Here is a 13,162-nt window from a genome sequence, read left to right on the forward strand (position 1 = left end):
CTCGTGGAGTGGCATGGTAAGCAGATTTCCCCATGTCCCTTAAATTGCATTTCTCTCTGTCTCGTTTTTGCCAAGCACCTGTAGTTAAATATGTGTTTATTATCCCGCGATTTCCTGATACCCCTTTATGAATGAACGTTGACCAAAGGCCACCTATACTGAATATATATTTATGTATTTATTTTTTAAACATGTAGCTCTGAAAAAATGCTAGTTTGAGCTCTATGTGAATGAGTCAAAGTGCAATAAAGGTTAAGCAATTCCTTCTTGAGAATGTATATATAAGACAGAAATAATGTATGTGAATCTCAATACTCTCTGCTCCATGTTTTTGTTTGTTTTTTCTTGAGACAGAGTCTCAAGCTGTCACCCTGGGTAGAGTGCAGTGACCTCACAGCTCACAGCAACCTCTAACTCTTGGGCTTAAGCGATTCTCTTGCCTCAGCCTCCCAAGTAGCTGGGACTGCAGGTGCCTGCCACAACACCCAGCTATTTTTTGGTTGTAGTTGTCATTGTTGTTTGGCAGGCCCGGGCTGGATTCGAACCCTCCAGCTCTGGTGCATGTGGCTGGTGCCTTAGCGGCTGAGCTACAGGCGCTGAGCCTCTGCTCCACATTTTTAATTGTATGTAAAAATTAACTGTTGATGTTTCCAAACTGAGTGTGCAATGGGAATGCTTTCCTCAGACACTCGTTAATTACTTCTCTCAATTACAGAGGCTCTACTGACTAGTAGTATGATTTCTTTTCCTTCTATGTTTTATATTTTGCTAAATGTTTAAAAGAAGTCTGATTCTTTTTTTTCTTTTTTTTATTGTTAAATCATAGCTGTGTACATTAGTGCAATCAAGAGGTACAATGTGTTGGTTTCATATACAATCAGAAATATTCTCATCAAAGTGTTCAACGTAGCCTTCATGGCATTTTCTTAAAAAGTCCGATTCTTGAAGGCTCACCAGTGAGTTGCTGTCTTCTGCTTAAAAAGTATACCAATACTTGTTGTGTTAGGTTGATACATAGCTCCTAGAATTTATTTCAGATCATCTAAGGACTTCTAATTTATTATTATTTATAGAAATAGTTGTGGATGGTAAGGAAAAGGTTTTCTTTAACTTCCATACTTTAAAAACTTTTAAGCCTTTTCTTTCAGGCCAGTTTTGGAAATAAAGCCTTGAATTTTGAAGCCTGTCATGTAAACAGCCGCTGCTGATGGCACTCAGACAATCGCCTCATGTGAGGTTTTGGGGGTGTCTCTTTCAAAGACTGTTAAGTAGCAGCTCTCTTGCTGTACAATTTGTGTCCTTGGTCGGGCATTGCCATGATGCTATATACAATCCTGCTGCGTCTTTTTGTTGAACAACTTGAAGACTGAAATGTCTCATGGGGAAGGAAGTGAGGGGAATGGCAGACAAACCATAAAAGACAGACCGTGAGAGGGCACAGACTTCCATTTTGCAAACACCCAGCAATTGGGAAGGATCACTTTGCACAATTGATGCCTCCTACTCCAACATGGAGAGCCTATTGGAAGTGAATAAAAGACTTTAATGTTGACTATTCCAGATCAAAGAATGGAATAGTAGGTTACCATAGCAAAATAGTAAATGTTCATATTTTCTTAATTAGATAATATATTGTGTTTGGACTTGTTTGTATGTAATAAATTCTAATATGGTGCATACTTGGTGTTTGGTATTTGCATAGAGTATGTTTAAGCAAGTGCAGAATGCTGATTTTTATTAGTATTATTTTTAATTGACAAATCACAATTGTATACATTTATGAGATATGATCTGATGTTTTGATACACATATACAATGTGAAATAATTAAATCAAGCCAATTAACATATCTGTCACTTCACTTACTCATTTTTTCTGGTAAGACATTTGGAATTTGCTCTCATTTACTTTGAAGCATTCATTGCATTATTACTGACTGTAGTCACCCCGCTGTGCAACACATCACTAAACTTATTTCTCCTCTCCAACTGAGATTTTGTACCCTTTGACCAACATCTCCCCATTTCCTCCTTCTCACCTACTCTCAGCCTCTGGTAACCATCATTCAACTCTCTACTTCTACATGTTCAACATTTTAGATTCCACATATAAGTCAGATCATATACCCTGTTTCCCCGAAAATAAGACAGTGTCTTATTTTAAGGTGTGCTCCCAAAGATGCGCTAGGTCTTATTTTCAGGGGATGTCTTATCTTTCCTGTAAGTGAGTCTTATTTTCAGAGGATGTCTTATTTTCGGGGAAACGGGGTAATACTTGTCTTTCTGTGCCCGGGTCCTTCCAAATGTACTCCAGATTTCAGAATATAGACTAAAACTTTTATATGGGCATCTCACTTATGCGTTATACTGGGTGCTGGAATTAAAACTGGAGTCTTGCCTACCTCCTGGTCAGCCAGATGTATTTCAGAACTTGAGAACACTGAACTCTGTGTCATACACAGTATAATCCTAAATTAGGTAGTTCACTGGATATAAATTCGAATTCACTTCTGAGCCCATCCTCTATACATTTTCAAAACAGTGATGGCTGTAATCATAGTGGAAATCTAGCATAAGATTCAAAGCCTGAACTTTAGCATCAGTCATGGGTTTATGTCCCAGCTCCACCATTTACTAGATGTAGTTTTGAACGAGTCTTTAAAGATCTCTGAAAATCTGTTCCCATCTAGAAAATGGTGCAAAATTTAATTTTTTCTGGTTGTCTTCAAGGTATGCATTAGTAGAAGCTCTTACAGTCAGGAACCCAAGATTCGGAGTTGGTTATTAAAGGCTATCACTCTGCAGGCTTAGGTAATGTTCTTGATCTCTCTGAATCTCAATGTCCTTTCCATAAAATGGAGCTAATTATAATCCCAATAGATACCTCATAGAGTGATCATTAATACATGTAGCAGAGCTTTTTTTAAAAGCCTCCAATTGTGTATCATTTTACAGATAAGGATGCTAGGACCAAGGATGTGAATGATTTTGTCCAGAATGAAACCCCCCACTTCATTCTTCCCACTTCACCTCATTATCTTCCCTGCAAGATTCTAAGTCATCCCCCAAAATATCACTTTAGTTGTATGCCCTTTTTAGAGCGAGTTTATTGCATAGCTTTGCAACTCTTCAAAGCCAGTTTATCCAAGCGTAAGATATATTATAACAGCATCATAATTAAAACACTCGGCTTGACCTGTCCCTGTGAGTAGAACTTTTTTTTAATTGACTCTATCTGGAATTCTAACCACAGCTCTCAAACTCGCTATGCATTTTCCCACACAAACCACCATCAATTCTGACAGCCGCCCACAAACTATTGTCACAATCCATCTTTGCATCAACGTGGTGGAGAATAAAAGTGACTTTGGAGTTGAGTGAGAATTGCAGAAAAGCAAAGAATTTTCTGAAAGGGTAGCAAACGGAAGCTCTTAGGCATGGCTACAGCAGCCTCATTAATTTTGTTCACCAATTCAGGGAGGCAGAAAAAAGGCAAGTTGATGGAGGTCGAGCTATTAAATAATAATCCTTTTATTAGTGCACTCAGCTAAATGTGTTAGCCCAGCCTTTCTGGAGATTTTGCAATTAATCTGAGTACTTGCCAGACACAACAAGGGGGATAAGAGGCTCATGTCTACTGGGATAAATAGATACTGTGAATTTCCTGGGTTTATTGGGAAAATGTGTCAGTGTCTTGCCACCAAAAAAAAAGGAAAAAATGTTCTGATTAAAAAAGGAGCAAATTGGGCCACAGGGAAGACAGATGTCTTCTCATCAACTCTCTGCATGAAGAGTTACCAGGTCTTGGGAGGTTTGTTACCCAAAGAATGGCAGTGACATGATATTTCCCTGCACTGTAGATGGAGCAAGAGGAAGTGAGACTTAAACCACAGGCTGAACAATCCACATTAAACCCAAAGAAGAAATTACATAGAATAAAGATGTCTATTAACCCCAGAAATGGCTTGCAATGAGAGTTCTTAGAATGTACTTTTCTGGATACGTTTCGAAGTGAGTTGTCTGTCAATCAGAGTTTAGAAGGACTCAAATCTCAACCAGATGGTTTTGATGAAAAGACTTTAATCAAAAGACTGTGAACAATGCTCTGAGCAAGATTAAGGGAAGGAACGAGAACTATTGAAACATGTAGCAGCTAGAAATAATGGGATTCCTTACTCCTGTCACGGAGCGATGACAGGAAGGAGTGTTAGTGACCTCACCGAGGGGTGGGGAATTGGAGGAGAGGCCTTCAGAACAGAGGGGCCACACCACTGTCAGAGACATCAGAGGAAGGGACACCTCTGTCTTCTTCTCTGATATCTTACAAATACCTCTGACTGGCCAAGTTCAAACAGAAGCCAGCAGCAGAATAGATCAAGAGTAAGATGAGGCAGAAAACAATTGTAGAATAACTGCAGATTTTATATTCTTATTTTTACTATCATTGAACCCTTAGAAGGCCAAAGGGTACCTTAGAAATTATTTCACTCAAAGACAAAACAAAAAACTAAGGTCCAAGAGATCCTTTACCAAAAGCCACACAACCTGGGTGTTAGTAGAATCTTTTCTAATTGTCTTCCCTCCTACACATTTCACAGAAACACAGAATAGATTAAGGGCCCTTGCAAGTTTTGCTTTAAGACTTCATGATTAGAAATGTCTTATTAATCTATAGCATCTCCAATGACCAGGTTGTCATTGAACATGTTTGGGGGATAGAAATGAAGAAGATCAAGAGAGTAGGTATCATCTATCAACCACAGATCCCAAGCACTCTGACATAAATATTTTAGTTTATTTATATAATACACTGTATGTCAAGATCTATCTAGTCATAGTGATTCGTTAATGACCAAGATAGATAAGACTCTTGCTCTTGTGGCACTTACATTCTAGTGAGAAAGAAAATACTCATGGAAGCAAATAAGATAATTTCAGGTGGTAGTGATCACTGCTGAAAAAAAATAATCTTAAGTGACAAGTGTCAGGCAAAAACACTGGAAAAGTCGGTCAAGGAAAGTTAATTTGAGAAGGTGGCAACAAGTGAGCTGAGGTGGCTCATGCCTATAATCCTAGCACTCTGGGAGGCTGAAGTGGATAGACTGCTTCAGCTCAGGAGTTTAAGACTAGCCTGAGCAAGAGCAAAACCCTGTCTCCACTAAAAATAGAACAACTAGCTGGGTGTAGTGGTGCATGCCTGTAATCCCAGCTACTTGGGAGGGTGAGGCAAGAGGATTGCTCAACCCCAGGAGTTTTAGGTTGCTGTGAGCTATGCCATCACAGCACTCTACCCAGGGCTACAGAATGAGACTCTATCTCAAAAAAAAAAAAAGGTATCAACAAAACTGAAATCCAAGTAAAAAGGAGACAGCCATCCAAAGAGCATTCCAGGCAAAAGGACCAGAAAGTACAAAAGCTTTGAAATGCAAATAACCTCAAGTGATCATGGAAGAAATGGAAAACTAGTATTTCTCAAGCATAGTGATCCAGGGAGAGAGTGGCCTGGGACAAGGCAGGGAGGGGAGGGCAGGAGCCAAGTCATGTAGAGCTTTGTGGAGAATGTGGTGGAAAGACATTGGAGGATTTTGAATAAGGCATTGATGTGCTCTTCTTACCTACCTTAATCCTCACAATAACTCTTGAAGGGGAACGTTGTTGCCTCCATTTTTCAGATGAGGCAACCAACTCTCATGGGGATTAAATTAAACTTGCTTGAGGATATATTGAATAAGTTATGAATTGGTATTTGAGCCAATCTTGGAAGTGCCACAAGAGCAGGAGTCTTATCTATAAAAGGAACTGGCCCATCATTATGTACTTTATGAAAATATTTAAGGTAGCATTTCCTACAGGAGCAATTCCACTAGGGTCTTGCTCCAGGCACCACGGTCCACCTCTCAGCAGTATGTGCATCACCTGGGAGCTCCAAGAGCCACTTCACCAGGCCACCTTGATATGCTTTTGTTAACATCCCACACTCTGTCCTCTGAATTAGCAGCTTGGTCCCATTAGCCTTTTCATCATCCAAAGTTGACATTGAAGCTATAGTCATCCTCTAGTTCTGTTAACAAGGAGTTAGAAATCACCAGGGCATAATACCATATGTTTCTATTTCATGAGCCCGTTCACGTGTCTGATGAAATCTGTCTGATTAGAGTATCAGCTCTGCAAGATTATAGATAAGATACAGACTCTCCTAACATGGATGGCATTAACAAGGTACTTTTTTTAACTTTTCCTTTCAATCCTTCATAATGTTTTCAATGTTACTATTTTTGTACATATTTTTTTATTGTTGTGGATTCATTGAGGGTACAATAAGCCAGGTTACACTGATTGTACATATTTTTATATACAGATTTTTAGCTCATGGTCCTTCTCCATCTCAAGGCACTGGCCCTTTAAAATAATTCCCTGTGCATCTGTCCAAGGTGCTGAAATGTTTGGCCACAGCTTTTATTTAAGCAAGAAGAATAATTTCTGTTTTAAGAAAATGTTATTTATGGGGCGGCACCTATGGCTCAAGGAATAGGGTGCGGCCCCCGCCAAAGCTGCAAAAAAAAAAAATATTATGTATGGATATATATAACAGATTTGCCCTCCCCCATAAAAAAGGAATTGCACCATCGTTATTTACTTTGTGGAAATATTTAAGACAGCATTTCCTACAGAAGCAAGTTCTACTAGGGCCTTGCTTCTTAAATCATAATTGACCTACCAACAGTACCTGTAGAACCTGGGAATTTCTAAGAAATGTAGAATCACAGGTCCCACCCCAGCCTGCTAGGCCAGAATCTGAATTATAACAAGATCCCCAGGTGGGTGGCGCCTGTGGCTCAGTCGGTAAGGCGCCGGCCCCATATACCGAGGGTGGTGGGTTCAGGCCCGGCCCCGGCCAAACTACAACCAAAAAAAAAAAATAGCCGGGCGTTGTGGCAGGCGCCTGTAGTCCCAGCTACTCGGGAGGCTGAGGCAAGAGAATCACTTAAGCCCAGGAGTTGGAGGTTGCTGTGAGCTGTGTGAGGCCACGGCACTCTACCGAGGGCCATAAAGTGAGACTCTGTCTCTACAAAAAAAAAAAAAAAGATCCCCAGGTGATTCATATACACATTGAAGTTTGAGGAGCACTCACCTAATGAACTTTAAAGACCGTGATTTCATACCCTTGGGGAGCTTTTGAAAATCCCAATGCACAAGATGAAATTTAAACATCACTATTTTTTAAATCTCAGATGATTCCAATAAACAATAACATGGAGAACCACTGATTTTTTTTTTTAAGAAACTGTATATTGCTACCATAAATGGAAAACCAGTATTACCCACCTTAAATGGGTAGAAATTGCATATGAAGGCTACTCAGGAGGCTGAGGCAGGAGAATCACCTAAGCCCAGGAGCTGGAGGTTGCTGTGAGCTGTGTGACGCCACAGCACTCTACCGAGGGCAATAAAGTGAGACTCTGTCACTACAAAAAGAAAGAAAGAAATTGCATAAGAAGATCAAAGACCCATCAATAATTCTCAAGACATGCTATTTTCTGAACCTGATGTCTAGTCTCTTTTGTTAAAAGATAGGTGTTAAATCTCACTGTGTTAAGACTTTCTTTTTAACTTAACCAGAAGGACTGATGGCAAATCAGAAAGGCAAATTTTTCACAGCATGTTTCACTATTATCAAAGCCAAGCCTTGTGGTATCTAAACCCACTCACACACTGTGTTATAAGTGTTACACTTTGGGAAACGATGATCAATTAAATAAGGAGGCTTTAGCGGTTTCTTTAATGATTCCCAAACTTATCCACACATTAGACTAATCTAGAGGGTTTTTTAAAACCCTAACCTAGAGGGTTTTTTAAAACCTATGTCTAGACCCTTTTTTGAGATGAATTAAATCAGAACATCTAGGAATGGGTATCCAAGGCAGCAGCATTTTAAAAACAATCCCAGGTGATTTAGATACACATCTAGGACTGAGAACCACACTTGTCTACTTCATAACACTTGGTTGCCTATAAGAACTGGAACATTACAATACAGTGCTCCTAAATAATCTGGCATTTGACCAGTTCCCTAATTCAGACTCTCCCACAATTTGGTGTGTACAATTTTTACTGTTGAGACTTCAGAGGGCCGGCAAATCATACCCATCTACTTCCCACTCCAGCGTTGGAACAAACTGAGAAACAGATTAAAGAACTAGACTGGTGGAAATAAATGATTGGTTCTATTACTGGAAGGATATATTGGAAAATCTCAGTTTGACCCTCAGCCAATGGATTTCCTATTTGTAGATCTTGGGCCAAACATGAGACAGTCTGGGATTATGTAAAAAATAGTTACCCAGACTCTTGTGACCAGACTTTCTGCTTCTCAAGTCAAGCCCTATTGGTGAAGACAGAGATGGGACGTTAGACCCTCCTCTGGAAGGCCACAATCCAGTTAAGGCTCCCATATGAAACATGGGCACATAGGAGGAATTCCTTCCTCCTGGGGGCAGGTTAGCCTGAGAAATAGAGAAGGAAGGGGGCTTATTCCCATATATTGTGTTCCTTCTCCCAGTTCTAAAAATCGGTCAAGACTTTCCTTCTCCATTGGGAGTGGAGTGAAAGAGGAGGGTTGGAAGAAGTCACCTCTTAAACACGTTGAGATTAAAATCATGAGTTCCTAAGTATGGGCTGATGTAGAACTCCTGGAAGGAGAACACGGCTCCCCTACACTCACCTCCTCCTGGCTTACGGAATTCGACAAATGCAGCTCAGGAAATTTCACAGCCCACCAGGAGACTGGTGAGCTGTACTGCTAAAATACTTAAAGAAAGGGCAAGAAAATATTCCCTGACCCTCCCAGTGCCTCATCCTCAAAATAGGCTGTTGGGTGCACATAAGGGTATTTTCTTTTTTTATTTCTTTATTAAATCATGACTGTGTCCATTAATGCACTTATGGGGTACAATGTGCTGAATGGATAAACAGTGTGGAATGTTTACAGCAAACCTATTAACGTAACCATCACCTTGCTTGCTTATGTGTTGTGATAAGACATTTATACTCTATCTGTAACAGTTTTGAAATGCCCTAAGGGTATTTTCTATCTTCAGAAACAGAGATTCTCAGCTCTGATCTACCTGTCTCTCAGAGCCGCCTCACAGTTCTCCAAAATCTCTAAAATAAAAAATAATTCTAATTGACTTTAATTAAAATAAGGCCACCAAATAGCACTTTGGGGATTGAGAAAAGGGTAGTACCAGCATAAGACACTTTTAAAGCATTGCAACTCCCCAAAGCAGGCTTCTGGTATAAAGGGATGTGGGTCATGCAGATATCAGTTCAAATATCGACTTCACTGATTTCCAGACCAGTGACATGGTCAAGTCACTTTCAATCTCTGAGCTACTGTTGCATTATCTGTAAAAATGGGAATAACATTAGTATCAACTTTAAAACGGGATGGTGGGAATTATTTATAACAATTTAAAGTATCTGGAATGTTAATAATAACTCATGTTATTACTACTTCCCTATAATAGGGACAAGAAGAACACTGCCCATTCCAGGTCTTCTCAAAAACTGAGTGCACTTTGAAATGATGAGGGCACTCCCAGGAAGTTAACTCTGTCATGCTCCAGCTCTCTCTTCTCCAAAGTAGAGAAAGCATATCATTCATTGCAGTCATCCAGTGACAGTCCCTGAAAAAGACCCAGCATCAAGCATTTAGGAGAAAGAAGGCAGGCCATCAGTCATTCCGTATCCGATTTCAAAGTCTTGAAATATAGCTCCCAGTTTTACCCTCATTCCTTCTCTCAGTTTTCACCCACTGTTAATCTCTGGAGCAAAACTTCAGCCTTCAGCATGATGTGATGGCAGCCACATAAAGGCCACTTGCCCATCTCATTAAGGTTGCAATCACTTGGCTCCAATAATGAGAAAAATGGAAATAGTCCTGTTTGGTGGGTGAGGGTTGATAGAGGTGACCTGTCCACACTATGTCAAGTGTGTCTTCAGGGCTCTGAGAAAAGATATAAATATTCCTCAGCTGGAGACAAGGGCTTCTTGTTATTGTAAATTAATCTTGTAAATATCTGATTTCTTAGAGGCTGTAAGGAAATGACTTTCATTGCTGTATGGGTGTGCCCTTAGTGGACCTGATTGTCTGGGGCATGGTGGTGTGTTCTGACATGGCTGTCCCAGAGATGTCTGCCAGGCAAAGGCCATAACCATGAGGGAAAGGACAGGGTCTGGTCATCATAGCATCTATCATCAGGAGGAAAAGCAGGTTATTGGACAGGAAAAAAGGAAATGAGCCCAGGGAGGGAAGAGAAAGGGCTCGACTTCTCTTTGTCTTGACATGGACAGTCTAAATGGGTACAGTCATCCTCCCAGAGAGCAGATGTTAAATGTGGGCTTTGAAGCCAGAAGAAAAAGGACTGGGCCAAGCTGTTTTTCCTTAGACCCCACTAATAAGACAGCTCGACTTTAAATATGACTGTCTTCTTACAGTTCTCTTTGTTAGTTTTCTGCCATAGCCTCAGAGCTTTAGTAAAGCCCAGTTTAAATATTCCATCTTGTATTGGCTGAACTGAAATGTGAAATAAGATTGTACACACAGAGAAAGTAAGGGTTATCTTCTGCATTCTGCAGCTTGAGAATGAGTCTGAACAAGACTCACAAATCTATGATTGATTCAGTCCCCACTCACACACACCTCTCACGTGTGAGCATCTCCTAAGAGCGATCTGGTGCCTGAAAACATGGATTTTTAGTGAAACATAAGCCAACGACTTCAATTGGTCCTCAACTGAGTAAATATTGGACTCATGAAAGTATTCAGAATCAAAATGAAGTCACTGCTGTCAAAAAAAAAAAGGAAAAAAGTCTGAACAAATAGAGCTGAAGAAAGGTATGATGAGCATTCTCGTACTTGTATGCCTGATGACAAAACTTTTACAAAACACGCTACGAGACCTGCAACCTTGCACTGAGGCCATTGCAATCACACACAATAAATACTCCTGCGACACCCTGCTCAGCAACCACCTATCCAATCTTGGACCCGGCGTCACCCTCGTTATTGATCCTTGTAGCCAAGGATAATTATCTCAAAACTATTACATGATCCTCCTGCAGCTTTCCTCTGTCTTCGTTACCTTCCTCGGTACACACCTAGATCACTATGGTATGTGTACTCTCATTACAATGCCCTGATTAAATACCACTTTCTTTTAGAGAGCCTCTCTCTGTTTGTTATTTAGGCTGACATTTTAATACCAACGGATACTTTTGCTATATGCAATATGTTACTTTATTAATTATTAAGGGACTTTCAGTGACAATTTTTGTTATCCTCAATTCCACCTTATTTGTTCATTTCAGGACCTTATTTCCATCAATAGAAGATTTTAACTGTCCTTCGTAATTCATGGAGAATTTAGATCAGAAATATTTATTTCTCCTTTAAGGGTGGTAAACAAGTTTGAAATGTTTCCATGTTCCCAATATCATGATAGCGTAGGCATTGTTGATTGAGTTACTAATGGTTTCCCTGATGAAAATAACAATTATCCTAACTCTAATAGATTTAACATTTTATTTTTGTATTATGGACATTAAATGCCTTTTCTCTGATTGTTTAAAATGCTTTTCAAGGATTGTTCATGTAATTACCCAGCTCAGAAAACAATGCTTAGCATGGGAAATCAATGATATTTTTAAGGTTTTTACCAGCTGAGGTAAATGACTCAGCAGTGAGCTTGCTAAGTTCTTCTTAAAGATGAGTTGTATCTGGAACTTATGAAAACTTTTCTTATCTTGAGAAGTTTAAAATGAACAATTCACTTAATGATCTTCCTGCAGAATTTTTAATAAAGTGATTTCAGACAGCATGAAATGAAACTCCACCATAAGCATTCGGTCATTCTTTGTCACCAGCACGATGTTAAACTAAACTTCTTTCTTCTTTCTTCCTGAAAGTTGTTCCCACTCCACACAACATCCCATGCCTCACTCATCTGATAGACACTGATTTACAGCATGTTTCTTCAACTGTAGCTGAAATAACATTATACTCTCTGATTGAAATTTGGAAGAAGACCTAAGAAGATTTCTTTAGCATACCAGCTGAAAACCACTGGGTTAGATATTAATATAAATGTCCTAGATATTAGAAGTTATAGAAGTTATAAAAATTGTCACTAAAAGTCAGATAATGGTAAAGGATGAAAGTTAGAAACAGCGCTGGATAAGAAAGGGAAAGTCCTGGGTTCTAGTTGTAGCTTGCTATTAACTGCATGAGTGAAGTCACCAAATCCCGCCTTTTGTGAGTTTCCTCATCTGTGAATTGAGGGGGTTGAATCTAGATATCCATGTATATGTAGGAATTTAGGTCACAATCGAAATGGATTCAAATCCATGATAAATTGATTTAAATATAACAAGTAAAAAATGCCAAAACAAAACAGGGAGAATTTTTGTAATAGTCTTAAGTGTGGGTAGTGTTAAGAGGGCAAAATGTGTCACCATAAAATAAGCTTAAGAGTTCATTTGTACAAATAGCAATTCATGAACTGGGCAGCTCCAAACCGGAGAGATTTGGGAGCTCCACCAAAAGAACACAATGGGGAGGGGTCTATAAGACAAACACAGATGCAAAGAAAGCATTTGATTGGTTACAGTTACATAGTTGCCTTATTTGGTCTACCCTCCTGCTGGAAAATCAGTAGTTGTATAATTATGAGTCTATTGGCTGTTATGATTGGTCAAACTTAAGTTCTCTTATTCTTCAATATAGGCATTGGCAAGAAATAGCTCAAGTTATGTTTCACTTATATTTGCAAATCAAACAAGGTTAAAGTCACTTCTTGAGACCTAACTGGTTTTGTCTGCTCAGGGATTCTCACTGGCTGGTCTTCATTTTAACTTACTTTTAACAGTTCCTTTTCTTAGTGTGACACCAAAAGTAGGGAGGAGAAGGAAATAAAAAATTAACAGATCTAATCACATAAAAAGTTTAAACTTTTTCGTGATAAAATACATCATATAAAATAAAATACATATATTTCAAACAAACATACTGTGGAAAACCACATGCACAAAATATTCAATCTATAAAGAGTAACTACAAATAAAAAGGTAAAGAAGATCACCTCTGTAAAAGTATGCAAATGATAT

This window comes from Nycticebus coucang, chromosome 12 (assembly GCF_027406575.1).
Source record: "Nycticebus coucang isolate mNycCou1 chromosome 12, mNycCou1.pri, whole genome shotgun sequence".
NCBI lineage: Eukaryota > Metazoa > Chordata > Mammalia > Primates > Lorisidae > Nycticebus > Nycticebus coucang.